General features: G+C 46.1%; 1 protein-coding gene across 1 annotated transcript in view; it reads left to right on the top strand.

Annotated features, from left to right (window-relative positions):
• Positions 1–19,052, top strand: part of LOC124795496 — a 249,762-nt gene that overhangs the window by 193,815 nt on the left and 36,895 nt on the right. The window lies entirely within an intron of this gene.

Genomic DNA, 19,052 nt, shown 5'->3' with positions numbered 1-19,052 from the left:
CTCAGTACTTCTCTGTTAAGGTTACGGTCACCAGGGGTAAACGAGACTGGATATGTTGCGCTCTTGCTTGTACCACAGAGAAGTGGAGCCGTCGCCGTTCATTTAGCACACATGTCTAATAACAGATGTCTCTGTCGCTCGCTGTCGCACACGCGCGCACATGTGCAGCACTTCCGCACGTCTGCGCACTGTGCAGCGTTTGGCCGGCCCTGCTCTACTGTATTTCGAACCAGCTGCGTTTCCAAGAATAGGTTCTCAGGATAGGAAAATGAGTCACTATTACAAAAATGATAAGATCTTTGACGAAAATGATAAGATCTTTTACAAAAATGATAAGATCTTCATTCTACCACTTGGATGTTCTCACTTGGAATGGCCACTGTGGAAACGAAATTGAAACAGTGTTTCATTCGACACAGAAGATCTGAAGTGCACTGCTGTTTGCAAAAAGCGAAATACTCAGAAGCAATGGTCTCCAACACGCCACGATAAGAGTACGTGTAGAACAGTGGAACCACAACAAGTGATTTAAATGGCAGAGAGGCGGTGTGCACCTAGGGCTAACGCCCAAACGCAACCTTTTTTGTGTAACCGGATAGGCCAGTGTTACCCGAAGTTCAGTCGGTGCCGAGCCCTCATACCAAGTGGAAACGTATAACCAAGTGCTTCTATGTTTTTGCTGACATCACAGAGTGGAATATACCCATGTAAGAGAGTTTGAACAGGGCGGAATGATCGGCCTCCGGAAGGCGGGTCTGTATTTGTGTGACATTGCGGCTCGTACAGGAGACGCTGTTTCAACAGTGAAGCGTACGTGGGATAAGTGGAGGGAAGAAGGCGTACACAGCGCCGACAGCGTGAGATGACCGCCATCTTGTCCGCTTGGCCATAACAGACAGAACAGTGTTGGCGCGACGTTAGAAACAGCTGTGGACCTGTCTGCGTCGATGGTTCGATGCCATCTTCTGCGGGCCGGAATGGGGGCACGCATGTCACAGCATCGGCTTCATCTGACCAAAACCCACCTACGCCGCAGACTGCAATAGGCACGTGAACGCAGACACTGGCGTGCTGAGTGTCAAAATGTAGTGTTTCCGGACGATTCCCGCTTCCTCTTGTCTTGCAGTGATGACCACATACGCTTTCGATGTCGCCGTGTTGAACGCAGTTGGGCAGACTGCATTGTTGAGCGTCATAATGGACAAATGCCAAGTGGGATGGTTTAGGGTGCCATTACCTACAACACGCAGTCTCGCCAACTACGTCTTGAGGGCGTTCTGAACAACTACCACTACATCAGAAAGGTTCTACAGCCCGAAGCACAGACCCTCCTGAAGGCTGTTCCATATGCCATACTTCAGCAGAACAACGCCCTGCTGTGTGTGGCGGGGAGTGTAGAAACCTTCTTCGAAGAACGACGGCTACCACTGCTTCCCTCGCGTGCCCGTTCGCCGGACACGTCGCCCTTGGACAGCATCTTGTTCGTTCAGGTCCTCCTGCAGCCACATTTGACGTTTTGTGGACGCGCCTACAAACTACATAGCAGAGTAGTCCCGAGCAGCATATTCAGGTGCTATTTGATTCCGTGCCACAACGTCTACCCTGTGGTGAATCTTCGCAGTCACAGTGCAAGTACAGGGCTGTAGTTCTACTCATTTGTGCAGTATCACGTCCCTAATCTGTGGAATAAATTTCATTGTGATCACATCTCTCGGGCTTGGTGTTTCACTTTGTCAGAACAATACTGCGTACTCGGCGAGGTCGTGGATTCCTGGTTGTTTCGCGTGTCTGTTGCATGCAGAACTCACTACTGTGAACGTGGCTGCCATCAGACGGGGCGAACGCAAATCTGCATTTCAAAGCGACGGACTGGGCGTGACAGGAATCTGCAGCTGACAAAGACAATTCTGTGTCGTTAGAGCATGTTATTTTAAGGAGGCATGTTTGATGCGCTGTAGCGTCGAAATGAATTCATTTATGACTTCCAACCACTGAAGCCCAGAGGGTGAAGCTGTAAATTGGCGAATTAAAAACGCCATTGAAAATGCGGTAGACGCACTTTATTATTAAGATTCTTCAAAAAACAACTACTTAAATTTTCTGTTGTTTAGTTCATGTAAGAATGATGCAGAAAGAATAGTTTGACAGACAACAGACTGTGTAAAGAAAAGTCTACTGATGGAGCGGATTCTGATAGTGAGGACTATTGCGGAATCCAAATATCTCTACGATATACAAAAGTTTTACCGGTAAGCCACTTCTTTTGGAGGTATTATACAGGAAACATGACTTTGAGTTATCGTTTTTAGTATTTGGTTCGAAAAAATAGCTTAAAGTTAACGCACAATTAGAACTTCAACGTGTTACCATGTTATTTGTTAAAGAAACAGTTACAGGGATTGGACAAAAATATGGACACACCACGAGAAATACATACTTGAACATAAATGAGGATGCTAGCCAGGCCTTGAGGTTGCGCTGTTATATTTGACCACGGACGGCACCTGTGTAGTGTCCTCAACAGGTTGTGAGTGTCAGTCGCGGTAATAATAGTTTTCTTTGCAGTCTTGAGTGCGTGTTGTTGTAGCTAAGTAAAGTCGAAAGTGGGCAAATTATTGATGCTCTTGATCAAAGTAGGCGAAGTGTTTGGTGCTGCAAAACGCACCATATAGGAGATTTATACCGCAAAAAGGAAAAGCGGAAATATATCACCCACTAAGTCACAACACGGACGAAAGTGTGTGTTGAGTGATCGTGGCAATCGGTCATTGAATAGGATTGTCACGAAAAGTAAGGGAGTAATGGCCTTATTACACTAGGCCGCCAGCCAATTGCGCCACCGGCGGCGCAACACCCACTTGTTTTTCAGGCTAAGGTAGTTCGGAAGTTCTCGCTGGTCGAGCAGTATCTCTAGTGAACTGCAGAGTTCACTGCCACCACCATCAATGCTACAATATCCTATACAACCATAGCCTAGGCATATACAGTGCATGCCACAACGGCCGATGGAACAACATCCTGTGCAACAGAAAACAGTGTCTCAGCCAGGACTAGTGGATCAACAACCACAAGTTCAATTTTTCCAGACTCATTTTCAACAATACCCAAATGCAAACGTGCCGTTACAATCTCCTCCATGTGCAGATACTTCAGTCACAGCAAATGAAGATTCTGATAGTCATATGGGTGAACCTTTGCTCTTCAATATGTAGTGTACACATACAAATATGCAACACATACAATACACAAAACTTTTGGAAATAAATGTTCTTATCACTGTTCTTTTTGAAATTAAATGTTCTTACTAATGTTCTACTGTTAGTCATAATTTGAATCAATTTCCTTTTGACATAGCCGGCCGGAGTGACCGAGTGGTTCTAGGCGCTACAGTCCGGAACCGCGCGACCGCTACTGTCGCAGGTTCGAATACTGCCTCGGGCATGGATGTGTGTGATGTCCTTAGGTTAGTTAGGTTTAAGTAGTTCTAAGTTGTAGGGGACTGATGACCTCAGATGTTAAGTCCCATAGTGCTCAGAGCCATTTGAACCATTTTTTGAAGACTCCGCCACCAATGGCGGCGACGTTGTGGCGGGGCAAGGCAGCCAGTCGGCAGCGAGCTTCTGGCGGCTCCGTTGGCTGCCTTAGTCTAATAAGCTCCGTAACGATCTATTCCCAATGACGAGCAGCGTCAGGCTGTGCCGCCTGGCGGCCTAGTGTAATAAGGGCCTAAGGGGACGACGGTTACAAAAGCCACTGCAGAACTGAACGTCGCACTCGCGAACCCAGTCAGAACAAAACATCACGAAGGAAGATCCACAGGCAGGTACTTACAGGACGAGATGGCATTCCAAAATCCTTAATTAATTATGCCAATGCCCAGAAAAGGACAACGTGGAGCCGATGCCATGAAATCTGAACTATGGAGCAATGAAGGAATTATATGAATGGGTGGTGTCTGTTCTTTCGGCACGTCCACCTTCTTCAGTGCGGATGCACAAGTACGCCGACCGCCTGCGGCAATCTCAGAGTAGCGAGCATGGAGGAAATGTCAGGGACTGCGGATAGGTGGCGGTCGGTGGGAAAGTGGGCCGGCCGAGATAGCCCGCGTAGGTGCGATAACACTATGTCCCGGCTGGCGCAATAATTAAGGCACCTGCCTAGCAAGCAGGAGATCTTGGGTTCGAATCCTGGTCCGGTACACATTTTCACTTGTCGCTCCTGATTCCGATGCAGCTGGCATCAGTAAACCGTTCCCTTTCCTTTCTCCCCTCACCGCCATCAAATTACACGCAGTGAAAGAAGTTTCACACTGTTTCCAATTTCTAACAGAATCTATATCCTGAGAGTGAAACATGGCGTGGGTTTGGTGATTTCGGCAGTCGTGTCGTAGTATTCCATGAGCCTCATGGTTACTCTGCAAGGTCGTGTTACTGCTGAGCATTAGATGACCATTTTGGCTGATCAGATATATTACATGGTCACGCAGTGGTGATGTTGCATTCCCCGAAAACAGGTCTCGTGTTCACACCGCTCGCATCGTCCAGGACTGATTTTGTGAGGTTGAGAATGAAGTGTCGCATCTTTCCTGGCCACCATACTCACCATACATCAATATTTTCGAGTCTTTGTTGTCTAGTTTGGAGAGAATGGTGAGTGATCCCTATCCACTTCCATCAACGTTATGTGAACTTGCCACTTCTCTTCAACAAGAATGGTATAACATTCCCTCTAAACCATACAGGACCTTTATCTATTACGAGACGATTGAAAGCTTGTCTATAGGAATCAACGATTGTTGAAATGCAGCTCGCTCTCTTCGTCTACGAGACCCAGAAGGCAGTAGAAACAGCACTCTTAACTTCCAGAAGGTTCTCAGTACTGTTCCACACTTCCGCGTAGTGTGAAAAATACGGGCGTACGGAATATAAGACCAGCTTTCTAGTTTCACTGAAAAGTTTCTGAAAAACGGAACACTTCATATCGTTCTTAGTGGACAGATATCACCTGACATCAAAATAACTACAGGCGTATATACACTGACGGAAAAAATGGCAACACCAAGAAGGAGGTGTACGGAATAAACGAAAGTTGGTAGACGTGTTTCTGTATCTGAAAGGTGATGCCTACTCAGTTTTCGCTACAGATTAGGTTTGCTTTAAATACACGCTGTAACGGCCGTGAGCGTTAGTTACCTTGGAGATTGGACATCGTGAGTTGATGTTTGTCAAGAATGCCTTTAAGGCGTCAAAGACGTCGTTATCAACACCGCACTAAGTTTGAACGAGGTGGTGCAATGGGGCTACAAAAAGCTGGATGTTCCTTCTGTGATACTGCAGAAAGACTTGGCGGGAATGTAGCCAATGTACATGATTGCTGGCAGCAGTGGTCACAAAAATGTACAGTCTCAAGAAGACCGGGTTCTGGACGGCCCCATGGCTCTACCGAGAGGGAAGACCATCGTCTTTGAGCACCAATTGACACCAAAGACCACTGACCCCAAAGCACCGCCATTTGCGACTTCAGTGATGTCAAGCGAGAGCTTATTGGAGGGCAGGGTGGAGGTCTGTTGTGTTTTCTCATGAAAACGGATTCTTCCTCGGTGCAAATTGGCCTCCTGATGGTTAGGAGGCCAGTTGAGGATTTGCATCCAACCTGTTTGCGTGCTAGACAGACTGGACCTAGACTTGGTTCAAATGGCTCTGAGCGCTATGGGACTTAACATCTGAGGTCATCAATCCCCTAGAACTTAGAACTTCTTTAGCCTAACTAACCTAAGGACCTCACACACATCCATGCCCGAGGCAGGATTCGAACCTGCGACCATAGCGGTCGCGCGGTTCCAGACTGAAGCGCCTAGAAGCGCTCGGCCACAGCACCTAATTGGAGCCATGGACTAGGGTGCGATTTCGTAGAACAGCAAGAGCATTTTCGTAGCTATCCCACCCTCCCTGACTGCAAAGTTGTACTTCAATCTATTGATTTGACCTGTTGTGCTGTCATTCATGAGCAGCATTCATGAACAGCATTCCATGGGGTGTTTTCCAGCAGGATAACGCTCGCCCACGTATCGCTGTTGTAACTCAACATGCTCTACAGTGTGTCGACATGTTGCCTTGGCTTGTTCGATCACCAGATCTACCTCCAGTCGGGCACGTATTGGATATCATCGGACGCCACTACAGCGTCATCCACAAAAGCATTAAACGTCCCTGTTTTGACCGACCAAATGCAACAGGCATGGAACTGCATCGCACAAATTGACATCCAGCACCTGTAAAAGACAATTCATGCAGGTTTGCGTGTTTGCATTCAACGTTCTGGCGATTATACCGGTTATTAATGTACCAACATTTCATATTTGCAGTGGCTCATCTCGCGTTCGCATTAACCTGTGATCTCGCAATATTACAAATTTAAATATGTTACCTAGTCAAATGTGTTCCAGAAATTTCATTACTCTACAATAATTGTTCTCTGGCGTTGCGAATTTTTTGCCGTCAATGTATATAGATGGTGTCCATAATTAAAGTTTCAGTTTCAAATCGCTGTAGAAAGAGAACCACTGCCCAGAATGGCGTCAGATTTGAACAGCATACTACTGACACAGAGAGAAACTTCATGGAACAAAAAAAAGAACATATTTACCAATAGATGGCGCTGTAAACGTTTTAACTTAAATGAGGTCGGCTACAAATCACAGATGAATCGCAATGCGGCGGCTTCGGTTTGAGACGCACATTACAGTTACGCCACCTGTACTGTCCAATGTGCATGACTGCACAGTTTCAACAGTGAACAGCTATGGCACTGTTAATTAGATGAGTCCATCCAACACGGCAAGTTCGTACCACATTGAAGGGAAAACATCGACTTTAATTGTCCTTAGACCTAACACAGCATAAAAATAAACACTGACATCCGTCTATAACTGTCGTGAGACAAGCGGAAGACGTATTCAAGATGCTGTCTACCGTTTTCTGCCACATGTTGAAATAGGGAAACAGCATATTCCACAATAGATCGGAGTGTCTCGCATGTTGCGTTCAGAATGTGTTGCGCAGTACGTGCACTGAATTCAGCTGCGTGGAGTACTAAACACAACATCTTTCAGATAACCCCACATCCAGAACATATTTACCACATATTTACATGTTTACCACACGGGGTCACTGTAGGTGACTGGACGGCCAGGCTGTAGGGAAATGACGGCCGATAATTCTAGCATTTCCGAAATGCTTCTGCATCAGCCGCTTCACTGTCTCTGTTTATGTGCGGAGGAGTGCCATCTTGCATAAAAATAATCATACCCACACATTCACACTGTTAAAGGGTTGGAATGACGTTGAATCGCGAAAGACCCTCAGAGCGTTTACCAGTGACGGTGCAGTTAGCAGAATCCGCAGGAATTATTTCAAAATGGCTCTGAGCACTATGGGACTTAACATCTATGGTCATCAGTCCCCTAGAACTTACAACTACTTAAACCTAACTAACCTAAGGACATCACACAACACCCAGTCATCACGAGGCAGAGAAAATCCCTGACCCCGCCGGGAATCGAACCCGGGAACCCGGGCGTGGGAAGCGAGAACGCTACCGCACGACCACGAGATGCGGGCCGGAATTATTTCCTCGCAAAAATCCGGCTCTACGACAATCAATGTCGTCAACCCGCACCACGTAGTCACCTTTGCAGACTGAAGTGGTACCGGTTGATGTGCGTGCAGATTTTCCGTTGCCCATATTCTGCAGATCTGCATATTAAAACGTCCTTGGAGATTGAAATTGGCATCTTCTTTCCAAAGAATGTTCCATGGCCATTTATTGTCCACTTCCATACGAGCAAGAAATTCCAGAGCGAGCGTTTGTGTTGCTGGCAGGTCACCAGAAAGCAACTCCTGAATATGGATGATTGTGTATGGATAGCAATGCAAGATGTTTCGTAGGCTTTTATTCACCGTGCTCGCAGGCATACCCAACGTTGTAGCAACTACCTGTGCACAGTATACTTGTTCACCACCGCACGACCTTTCCTGCAAATGGTTGAAGTGTTTTGAACCTTTCCTTCAAATGGTTCAAATGGCTCTGAGCACTATGGGACTTAACATCTGAGGTTATCAGTCCCCTAGAACGTAGAACTACTTAAACCTAACTAACCTAAGGACATCACACACATCCATACCCGAGGCAGGATTCGAACCTGCGACCGTAGCAGTCGCGTGGTTCCGGACTGCAGCGCCTAGAACAGCTCGGCCACCGCGGCCGGCGCCACATCTTCGACAGGCTTCATACCGACTGATTTTCTCCCTCTGCCACATTGCACTCAGTGCATTGGCAGAGTGGTCGTTTGTACTCAGATGATTCATGTGAACAGGTTTCCGACTTGACTACGTCTACACAACGGTAATTGACGGACTATGTACGCGGAATGGTATTTGGAGCAAGATGCATGGGACACTCCATTTCGGAAATCGTTAGGGAATTCAATATCGCAGGAGCCACAGAATAAGAGTGTGCGGAGAATACCAAATTTCAGGGATTACCTCTCGCCACGACAACGGCCTTCACATAACGACCAAGAGCAGCAGCGTCTGCGTAGAGTTGTCAGCGCAAACTGAGAAGCAACACTGCGTGAAATAACCGCAGAAATCGATGTGAGACGTACGATGAACATATCCGTTACGACAATGCGGCGGAATTTAGCTTAATGGGCTATGGCAGCAGACTACCGACGCGAGTGCCTTTGCTAAGAAACCGAGCGAGGTGGCGCAGTGATTAGCACACTGGACTCGCATTCGGGAGGACGTCGGTTCAATCCCGTCTCCGGCCATCCTGATTTAGGTTTTCCGTGATTTCCCTAAATCGCTTTAGGCAAATGCTGGGATGGTTCCTTTGAAAGGGCACGGCCGATTTCCTTCCCCATCCTTCCCTTAACCGAGCTTGCGCTCCGTCTCTAATGACCTCGTTGTCGACGGGACGTTAAACTCTAATCTCCTCCTCCTTTGCTAAGAATACATCGCCTGTAGCGCCTCTCCTGGGCTGGTGAGCGTATGGGTTGGATGTTAGACGACTGGAAAACTGTAGCCTGGTCAGATGAGTCCCGCTTTCCGTTGGTGAGAGCTAATGCTACAGTTCGGGTGTGCTGCAACCCAACGAAGCCATGGACCCGAGATTTCAAGGCACTGTGCGAGCTGGTGGTGGCTCCATAACGGTGTGGACTGTGCTTACATGGAATGGACTGGGTCCTCTGGTGCAAATGAACCGATCATTGACTGGAAATGATTATTTTCGGCTACTTGTAGATCATTTGCTGCCATTCACGGACTTCATGTTCCAAAACAACAATGGTAGTTTTATGGGTGACAATGGGCTATGTCATCAGACCACAACTGTTCGCGATTGGTTTGAAGAACATATCTGACAATTCGAGCGCACGACATAATCCAACATTTATGGGACAGAATCGAGTGATCAGCTCGTGCACAAAACCCTACACCGGCAGCTCTTTCGAAATTGCGGACGGCTATAGAGGCAGCATAGCTCAGTATTTCTGCAGGGGACTTCCAACGACTTGTCGAGTCAGTGCCACGTCGAGGTGCTTCACTACAACCGGCAATAGGAGATCCGACACGATATTACACTACTGGCCATTAAAATTGCTACACCACGAAGATGACGTGCTACAGACGCGAAATTTAACCGACAGGAAGAAGATGCTGTGATATGCAATATTTCAGAGCATTCACACAAGGTTGGCGCCGGTGGCGACACATACAACGTCCTGACATGAGGAACGCTTCCAACCGATTTCTCATACACAAACAGCAGTTGACCGTCGTTGCCTGGTGAAACGTTGTTGTGATGCCTCGTGTAAGGGGGAGAAATGAGTATCATCACGTTTCCGACTTTGATAAAGGTCGGATGGTGGCCTATCACTATTGCGGTTTATCGTATCGCGACATTGCTGCTCGCGTTGCTCGAGATGCAATGACTGTTAGCAAAATATGAAATCGGTGGGTTCAGGAGGGTAACACGGAACGCCATGCTGGATCCCAACGGCCACGTATCACTAGCAGTCGAGATGACAGCCATCTTGTCTGTATGGCTGTAACGGATTGTACAGCGACGTCTCGATCCCTGAGTCAACAGATCGGGACGTTTGCAAGACAACAACCATCTGCACGAACAGTTCGACGACGTTCGCACCAGCATGGACTATCAGCTCGGAGACCATGACTGCGGTTACCCTCGACGCTGCATCACAGACAGGAGCGACTGCGATGGTGTACTCAACGACGAGCCTGGGTGCACTAATGGCAAAACGTCATTTTTACGGATGAATCCAGGTTCTGTTTACAGCATCATGATGGTCGCATCTGTGTTTGGCGACATCGCGGTGAACGCACATTGGAAGCGTGTATTCGTCATCGCCATAATGGCGTATCACCTGGCGTGATGGTATGGGGTGCCGTTGGTTACACGTCTCGGTCACCTCTTGTTCGCATTGACGGCACTTTCGATAGTGGACGTTACATTTCAGATGTGTTACGACCCGTGGCTCTACCCTTCATTCGATCCCTGCGAAACCCTACATTTCAGCAGGATAATGCACGACCGCATGTTGCAGGTCCTGTACGGGCCTTTCTGGATACAGAAAATGTTAGACTGCTGCCCTGGCCAGCACATTCTCCAGATCTCTCACCATCTGAAAACGTCTGGTTAAAGCTGGCCGAGCAACTGGCTGAGCGCAATACGCCAGTCACTACTCTCGATGAACTGTGGTATCGTGTTGAAGCTACATGGGCAGCTGTACCTGTACACGCCATCCAAGCTCTGTTTGACTCAATTCCCAGGCGTATCAAGGCCGGTACTACGGCCAGAGGTGGTTGTTCTGGGTACTGATTTCTCAGGATCTATGCACCCAAATATCGTGAAAATGTAATCACATATCAATTCTAGTATAATATATTTGTCCAATGAATACCCGTTTATCATCTGCATTTCTTCTTGGTGTAGCAATTTTAATGGCCAGTAGTGTAGTAGGTATCAATGACTTTTGCCACCTCAGTATAAACTCCAACTGGCGTGATGGCGCCATAACACTCAAGCCAAGCCGTTACCTTCCAGCTACGTTCGTTCCGAAAGTGCACTCAGGCGTCCTCGGTAAACAAAGACCCCCAACTGCTCATCGCTGCCAGGAAACGGCTTCATCCTAACTAGCCGAACGTGGCCCTGTGCCCGCGTCCGCCGGTGGTTACGCGCGATCTCTTGCGGCCAGGCGCCCTCTGGTGTCGCAGCAACGGGCCGGGAACAAACACAGGGGAGACAGTCGATACTGGAGCAACAAAAATGTTGCGCACACGTGACACAGTTTGTAATTTTGTTGCGTGTTATAAAAAGTCTGAAAGTCTGAGGGCAGCATCACTAACTAGAACTTTCGGTTAATTATTTGCACTACGTTCAAACGTCAGTCCTCAATAACAGCAATCCCTGCCGCCATTTCTTCAGAGATAATATTCATATGCCGTTCTTTCCCCAAAACATATGAGGTGTCTTTCTGAAGTTAGTAACATTTTATACTAAACAAACACAATTGCATTTAAAAAATGTTATTGCTCGAAAGTTTATACCTGAACCTACTGCTCAACACTATTATGAGACACTTTTCGTAACAAACAACTAATTTCTTCATTCCATTCTCATTACAAAAATCTGCCACCTTTTTACCAACCACAGCTGAAAGGTCGTCTTGACGTTACTTCTTCGAAATGCCGACATACTAAAAGTTCATTCAAATGTGGGAACAAATGATAATCAATGGGTAGCAGATCACCGTCTGTATTCTTGAACTTTTTCATCAACATTCTGCACCAGCTGTGTAGTGACAATGGGTGGAACCGCATTTCGCAGTTCATCGTGAACAGTAGCACGACTGTATTTAAACGCTATAACCCATTATCATACAACTCAATCGCTTACAATGCTTTTTCCATAAACTTCGCAGATCTATCGATGAATTTCGACCTCTGACACATTTTTTGCCCACAGAAAACGAATCACTGCACGTATTTAAGAATCGACGCGATTTTCATTTTAGTAAGGAATTTTAAATGAACGTAAATACGGGCGTACGGGAAGCCAGTAGATTCAGGTACTCAGGGCACATATAAGAATCCCCGGCAGCAACGTTGCAGTGGCCATATTTTAAAACTGTAGTTACTTTTTTACAAAATAGACTTAGGTCTGTACTTGATGAAAAGTTGCTATAAAAGATTCTTTCATATGAAACAGCTGCGCTTTTAATGTAAATGGAAAGTTAACTGAAGCATATTCTCCCATTCGAAATGATAATTAATGGTGTGTAGTCTGTTGTTCAACTTACTTGAATCTTAATTCCATGCGTCACTGCAGTAGCATTACGTACGATACGGGTTGCAGTTTCACGATACGTCAAGTCCCTCTCGCAAAAGCCACACAGCTCCCACTGAAGTTCTTAAACTTGATTATGCGGCACCCATCGCGGCCGTGAGCTAAATGTTTTATCGGATTCTTGGTGATGCTAGCAATTAACTTGCAACACACCGCGTTCATTAGAGGTCAGGAACGTCCTAGGTGGTGTACGTGTATCGTTTCCGCTAGGTAAGTGCGGTGTTTAAAATAAGGCATGGAGGGTACCTACTGGTAATTTCTATCCCAGAATTTACATCGGCATAGAAAAACACCCTCCAGACAGTGTAGTAGATAGTGTCGGAAGTTCCATGCGGCTTTTCGCGGATGATGCTGTAGTATACAGAGAAGTTGCAGCATTAGAAAATTGGAGCAAAATGCAGGAGGATCTGCAGCGGATAGGCACTTGGTGCGGGGAGTGGCAACTGACACTTAACATGGACAAATGTAATGTATTGCGAATACATAGAAAGGAGGATCCTTTATTGTATGATTATATGATAGCGGAACAAACACTGGTAGCAGTTACTTCTGTGAAATATCTGGGAGTATGCGTACGGAACGATTTGAAGTGGAATGATCATATAAAATTAATTGTTGGTAAGGCGGGTGCCAGGTTGAGATTCATTGGGAGAGTCCTTAGAAAATGTAGTCCATCAACAAAGGAGGTGGCTTACAAAACACTCGTTCGACCTATACTTGAGTATTGCTCATCAGTGTGGGATCCGTACCAGGTCGGGTTGACAGAGGAGGTAGAGAAGATCCAAAGAAGAGCGGCGCGTTTCGTCACAGGGTTATTTGGTAAGCGTGATAGCGTTACGGAGATGTTTAGCAAACTCAAGTGGCGGACTGTGCAAGAGAGGCGCTCTGCATCGCGGTGTAGCTTGCCGTCCAGGTTTCGAGAGGGTGCGTTTCTGGATGAGGTATCGAATATATTGGTTCCTCCTACTTATACCTCCCGAGGAGATCACGAATGTAAAATTAGAGAGATTCGAGCGCGCACGGAGGCTTTCCGGCAGTGGTTCTTCCCGCGAACCATACGCGACTGGGACAGGAGAGGGAGGTAATGACAGCGGCACGTAAAGTGCCCTCCGCCACACACCGTTGGGTGGCTTGCGGAGTATAAATGTAGATGTAGACCTATAATCTGTGCGCATCGGAATTAATTACATACTGTTATATGCCCAGGCACACTGATTGGAGTACTTCACATTTCTCCCTTTACTTATTAAATTAATCAAATTATTTCCCCCAATAACACATCTAAGAAACAATATTAGGATATTGCTTCCTTGAATTATAACGCTTCTGAGGATTACGAAAATTTTTATTTGTAATCAAAGACAAGTTTGGATAGCGATAAGTACGTTGATTGATAAACCTCACCTTGAAGCAACACAAGCTGCAAGATAGCTGATGCAACGAGCAGTGCGTTGTCGCAGAAGTAAACGGACAGATAGTTGCTCCAGAACCTACCTAAGCAGGCTCCCATAGCCGGCGTCTTTACTCGACGGCCGAACTGTCCTTTTTCTACGACGCCCACGGGGGAAGTCCTTACTCACTGGCTCCCACGGTCGTAGCGTCTTTACTGCACGCCGCCAACAGACGAAGCGTTTACGTTCGCTCCGTAAAATTTCAACATTACTCCATGTGGAGCAGCCAGTAAAATATGTTAGAACACTAATGAAAGCGGTGTTACGCATCTCCGCGCCAATTGCACGCGTTCTAGCACCAGAAAATCCCCCTCCGTACTATGTACCCACTCGCAAGCCGTCCTGCGGTTTTTTTTTTTTTCAGAGGGACACTATCCTAAAAAGTCTTCTTGCTGATCGTTCCCACGGCAGACGCCATAGAGCTCCAGGTGCCACTCTAACCTGCATTCTCTTCTCTTTTAACAGAGTTTCTTCTCGTGAGCAGTCGCCCATCTAAGGGGAAGGGATGTGGCGTCGCTGTTTCACTTCAGGAATGTTCGCCCAGTGTTCAGACCATAAAATTTCGCTAATGACGCTCTGCTGGAGTGCGGGGCTCTTTTTGACAAAATCCGTCCAACACAACAGAATAGCTTCGCATTGTACTAGCTCCCCGAAACTTTTTGTATCCTATCTACGTCGGCCATCATCGTTTAATTCGCTGCCCGAATAGCAAAATCATCCACTACGTATAGTGTCTCATTTCCTAATCTAATTCCCTGAGCAACGCCTGGTGTAATTCGACTATATTCCATTACCTTAGTTGTAGTTTTCTTGATATTGATCTTATAATCTCTTTTCGTTAGGGAAATATTAAAATGGAAAAATTAATAAAATCGATCAGTCAAGTGAAATCTTATACTGCAGTCAAACTGGGCTCTGGAAATCATTCTGACGTGAAGAAAGGTTAACCATTCAGCCAATTTTAGTTATCAGACGACACTGTCTTCAGTGCCTTTATGTCCTCGTAAACGAAAGGAGACGTAACGCCGGCCGGAGTCGCCGAGTGGTTCTACGCGCTGCAGTTTGGATCCGCACGACCGCTACGGTCGCAGGTTCGAGTCCTGCCTCGGGCATGGATGTGTGTGATGTCCTTAGGTTACTTAGATTTAAGTAGTTCTACTCTAGGGGACTGATGACCTCAGATGTTAAGCTCCATAGTGCTCGGAGCCATTTTTGGAGACGTAACACGCTGAGTTAAGAATAACTGAAATTTGATATTTTAAGCCAACGGCCCTGCCACAGTGGTAACACCGGTTCCCGACATATCACCGAAGTTAAGCGCTGTCGGGCTGGGCTAGCACTTGGATGGGTGGCTCCCCGTTCTGCCGAGCGCTGTTGGCAAGCAGGGTGCACTCAGCCCATGTGAAGCAAACTGAGGAGCTACTTGATCGAGAAGTAGCGGCTCCGATCTTGTAAACTGATATACGACCGACAGAGCGGTGTGCTGACTACATCGACTCCATATCCGCAGTGACGCCTGTGGTCTGAGGATGACACGACAGCCGATCGGTACCGTTGGGCCTTCATGGCTTTTCGGGCGGAGTTTAGTTGTTATGATAATTGAATTTGAAGTGGTTTAAATTTATTGATAGTCTCATAGCAGAGACTCTTTTTCACTCAATATTGAAAAGTAAGATTGTTATCAGTCGTAAACTACTGAGTATCAAATTTCCGTATGTCCATCTTTTCAGAGATGGTCACGAGAGCCTCGACTGTTTAGTACAGAAAGTCAAATCAAACACCTTTCAATCATCTAATTTACAAACTGCCGACAGTCGGCAGATGATGTTTGAAGTAATCGCTATATCAAAAATCTCCAGATACCTGTCTTTGAACACTGGCTCCTATTTTCATGGAAACAGAGGTTGGTGTATTCCTACACCTCGATTTGGGGGGGGGGGGGGGGGGGGCGTAATATATCGTAATATTTAAGACAACTATGATTTTAAAGGCGAATCGTTTTCTGACAAAATAAAACTTTATGTTAGAAATTCGTCTATAATCGTCAGAAATTCTTATAAAAATATACAGGATGGGGCAAATAAAAGTGACCCGGAGGACAAGACCCACAGTTACTTCCAACAGGATGGAGGAACTGCTCATGCAGCCGGCCGAACCTTGGAGGAAATTTACACAATCTTCACGCCTGACAGAGTTTTTAGCAAAGGTCAGTGTGATCGCAGCCCTAGTTGGCCACCCATGTCACCTGATCTGTCAGTGTGCGATTACTTTGTATGGGGAAACATCAGGTCTAAAGTGTATCACAACCACCCTCAGTCTTCAAGAACTGCAGCAGAACATTTCGGACCAGACTGCAGCAATTCCAGCAGTCCATCTTCGATCCGTCTTCAGCAACTTTCTGAACAGGGCCCAAAAGCGCCAAGAGACGACTGGTGGTCACTTCTGACATCTGCTACAGTTAGGTTAGTACGTATTTCCTTTCCTCTGCTGTGTTTCTTTGTACACTGGAACTCTGTTCTCCGTTTCACTTTCATTTGCCCCACCCTGTATTATTAGTTATGGTATGTACTCGGATGTGTTTCAAGACACAGCTGTGACACGCTCAAACTGTCGGCCACTGTCTATACGAGCTAGTACAGAGATAACTAGGCGCAGAAACTTCGCAGGTATATTTGGTAGTATTCTGATATTCCTGTATTACAATTTTTGTAAAATTCATGCTTCTTCAACAGAAGCTGCCTCAGACGAACTTTGATAAACAGTCTTGATGCGGTGACAGGCAGCATAATAAATCCTCTCCTCTCCTGCCCCCTGTCACACATTTCTCCCCCTCTCTACCCTTTATATGGTCACGAACCAGCTTTCGGTTTAAAAGGTCATCGTCAGGTGACAAATGAATGCAAAAAACAAAGTTCATACTTGGATATCGTTACGTAGAACAATAGTTGAAAATAAAGTGGTTTTACAATTGTACTCCATCATTAGTATACCTGAAACTTAGTTCAACAGGGAGAAGAAGTTTGACCTTTTAAAAATAAGCTGGGACTTCAAAACATATTTTTGATTTCCAGTATTGTCGCTTTTGGTCATCTTCCTGCTTCCTTAACAGCGTACAAAACTTCAGTCTCCATCGTATGGGCTGTTTTCTGTTAGAAGATGTTAAAAGTAAAATTATCCACATAACAAGTTTATTTTTCATATTTAGTTAAATGTAATTATTTCTCCGTTTCATAAAAATATAACAATTTCTTTTTAAACGCACTACATGTCATCATTCTGTTGTGCCCTTTGTAGTTTCGGTGTACAGTAAGTAATGTCTGTTAAGTCACAAGTCATTATATCTGTGGTTGCAACATTCAGTTGTCATCTGACAATAAGTAAATAATATTTTCCAGAAATTGGTAAAGTGTTTGCCGTTTAATATTATTAATGAATCTTCATTTGGCAGTAGCAGCTTGCTGCTCAAAATGCATCAGGGTGCAGTAAAATTTCAATAACTCGTCACTGAAGCAGGAAATTGTGTTGTTTACAGTATTAATAAGACAGTAGAGGCCACACCCATATCCATGAAATACGGATACATTTCAGTTTAACATCTATATTTGCTGCATATATTGTGTGATACGTACTACAGGGATACTTATAAGTTACACTACTGGCCATTAAATTTGCTACACCACGAAGATGACGTGCTACAGACGCGAAATTTAACCGACAGGAAGAAGATGCTGTGATATGCAAATGATTAGCTTTTCAGAGCATTCACACAATGTTGGCGCCGGTGACGACACCAACAACGTGCTGACATGAGGAAAGTTTCCAACCGATTTCTCATACTCAAACAGCAGCTGACCGGCGTTGCCTGGTGAAACGATGTTGTGATCCCTTGTGTAAGGAGGAGAAATACATACCATCACAATTCCGACTTTGATAAAGGTCGGATTGCAGCCTATCGCGATTGCGGTTTATCGTATCGCGACATTTCTGCTCGCGTTGCTCGAGATCCAATGACCGTTAGCAGAATACGGAATCGGTGGGTTCAGGAGGGTACTACCGAACGCCGTGCTGGATCCCAACGGCCTCGTATCACTAGCAGTCGAGATGACAGGCATCTTATCCGCATGGCTGTAACGGATCGTGCAGCCACGTCTCGATCCCTGAGTCAACAGATGGGGACGTTTGCAAGACAACAACCATCTGCACGAACAGTTCGACGACGTTTGCAGCAGCATGGACTATCAGCTCGGAGACCACGGCTGCGGCTTCAAACCACGCGGACACTCCGCGCGCCTTACACTCATCGCCGCTGATTTCTGATAACGTTCTGATGCAGCTGACATTAATAGTTTCCCTGTCTTTTCCTTTCTTTCCCCGCCACCTTCAATGTATATACACTAATGGCCATTAAAATTGCTACACCAAGAAGAAATGCAGATGATAAACGGGTATTCACTGGACAAATATATTATACTAGAACCGACATGTGATTACATTTTCACGCAATTTGGGTGCATAGATCCTGAGAAATCAGTACCCAGAACAACCACCTCTGGCCTTGATACGCCTGGGGGCATTGAGCCAAACAGAGCTTGGATGGCGTGTACAGGTACAGCTGCCCAAGCAGCTTCAACATGATACCATGGTTCAACAAGAGTAGTGACTGGCGTATTGTTTCGAGCCAGTTGCTAGGCCATCATTGACCAGACGTTTTCAGTTGGTGAGAGATCTGGAGAACGTGCTGTCCAGGGCAGCAGTCGAACACTTTCTGTATCCAGAAAGGCCCGTACAGGACCTGCAACATGCGGTCGTGCATTATCCTGCTGAAATGCAATGTTTCGCAGGGATCGAATGAAGGGTCCTAACACATCTGAAATGTAACGTCCACTGTTCAAAATGCCGTCAATGCGAACAAGAGGTGACCGAGGCATGTATCCAATGGCATCCCATACCATCACGCTGGGTGATACACCAGTATGGCGATGATGAATACACGCTTCCAATGTGCGTTCACCGCGATGTCGCCAAACACGGATGCGACGATCATGATGCTGTATACAGAACCTGGATTCATCCGAAAAAATGACGTTTTGCCATGTGTGCACCCAGATTCGTCGTTGAGTACACCATCGCAGGCGCTGCTGTCTGTGATGCAGCGTCAGGGGTAACCGCAGC

This window comes from Schistocerca piceifrons, chromosome 4, assembly GCF_021461385.2.
Source record: "Schistocerca piceifrons isolate TAMUIC-IGC-003096 chromosome 4, iqSchPice1.1, whole genome shotgun sequence".
Taxonomy (NCBI): Eukaryota; Metazoa; Arthropoda; class Insecta; order Orthoptera; family Acrididae; genus Schistocerca; species Schistocerca piceifrons.
This window is presented reverse-complemented; position numbering and strand designations above follow the sequence as displayed.